This window comes from Euprymna scolopes, chromosome 2 (assembly GCF_053919585.1).
Source record: "Euprymna scolopes isolate OS-2025 chromosome 2, ASM5391958v1, whole genome shotgun sequence".
Taxonomy (NCBI): domain Eukaryota; kingdom Metazoa; phylum Mollusca; class Cephalopoda; order Sepiida; family Sepiolidae; genus Euprymna; species Euprymna scolopes.
In genome coordinates this window covers 152,746,893-152,748,492 of record NC_136483.1, presented here as the reverse complement: position 1 = coordinate 152,748,492, position 1,600 = coordinate 152,746,893, and the positions used below count along the sequence as shown (strand labels likewise).

The 1,600-nt window shown below is 37.6% G+C and overlaps 1 pseudogene; it reads right to left on the bottom strand.

Annotated features, from left to right (window-relative positions):
• Positions 1–1,257: 1,257 nt before the first annotated feature.
• Positions 1,258–1,376, bottom strand: LOC145243686 (5S ribosomal RNA; annotated as a pseudogene).
• Positions 1,377–1,600: the final 224 nt, after the last annotated feature.

The window sequence follows — 1,600 nt, the reverse complement described above, 5'->3', positions numbered from 1 at the left end:
ATTTTCGGTCTTTTGATCATAAGTCGTCATAAGCCGATAAAATCCCGTATGGAACTTAAAGGAATTTCGCTTCAACCACAAGGAAGAACGAATAATTTCAACTTCAATGTTCTCCTTCAGCAATCAAAAATTCAACTGCGTTTTCCCTTATTCGTGTTTCTTAAAGTAATTCCTTACATATGCAAATGAATGCAATTTATGAAAAATCTAACGACGGGCACAAATTCTTCTTTTCACTGAAAGATGAGTGCCTATAATGCGAAACAGTCCGCACGCTTCAAAGCTGACAACACTTCATTTCCTTTGTAGTGAATTGTCATCATACAAACGAATCCATCATTTCTGAACAGTCAAAGATAGATAACTTAATCAAAATCATTGTCAAGGCGTCAGTTCTAACAAGAACACCGCTTCGCCCACATAAAACAAATAGTGTAGTGTTCAATGCGTTCTCCGTCTGAATCTCGTATAAATACTATGAGGACTAATTTTTGTCTTTGCGTGTATGGATAACGTAAACAGGCCAGACATTCAAGAATGTCGTAATCTCAGCTATCAATACCGTTTCGCGGGAAAAATGAACCAATTAGTTAGCAACTTTCTTTCCTTGCTGCTAGCTCCGTCGAAAGATATTCAAAGTTTTCACTATGGATTTCGCGTGCATCGGGATTAACGCACGTGGACGATTACCTTACTAGGAATTTCTGCCTTACCAAGTAACCATGGGCAATTTTCTTCCGAATTTTTCTCTTTTATCCTGACACAGAATTTATTCCGAATTGTGTTCACTAAATATTTACTAAAGGTTTCTGGACATTCTCTAAAAAATGTGGACTTTTAATTACACATAGATGAACACTATCCTTACAAACTTCATAATGTTTTGGGTTACCAAAAAAATAGAGTCTATACTCCACCTCTATATCAAATAATTACTGTCTTTTATTTAAAGTAACACCCCTTTACTAAACCTTCTTCATTGTTACGGAAGGCAATTCTTTTATACTATACGTTGCTAGCCTATCTCTACTCTATCGTTATTTTCATGGTGACTGCTTATCTGTGCTCCAATCTATGTTATTGGTCAGCATTAACCGTATTCGGGTTTAACTGGCTTTCTCCAAAGGAGGAAGTTTCATGGGAGTATGAAATTCACAAATGGTCCCCAATCGCATATATATCCCTATTAAGGAAGATGACGACCTTAGTTTTTTTTTTTTTTTTTGCAATTCTTGCAGGGAGGTGTCGATGTCCTCCTACATACAGAGCCTGGAATTCCCACACTGGTCACCCATTTTAGTAATGACCAGGCTCAACGTTGCTTAACTTCGGTGATCTGACGGGAACCGGTGTGTCAACGTGATTATGCCATATATATTGTCTATGGTCCTTTCTTGTCAAACTTTCACAAAAAACTCGTCTAACTACAACGAGTATCAACAATTTCCTCCACTCTCTACCTGTGCCTAAACCTAAACGTGGATTCCATGAACAAAGTTTCTTTCCTAGAACTGCCCGCCTGTGAAAATCTGTTCCACTGGCCTGCTTTTCAATTGACTACAATATGATCGTTTTCAAGACCGATGTAAACAAGTTTTTG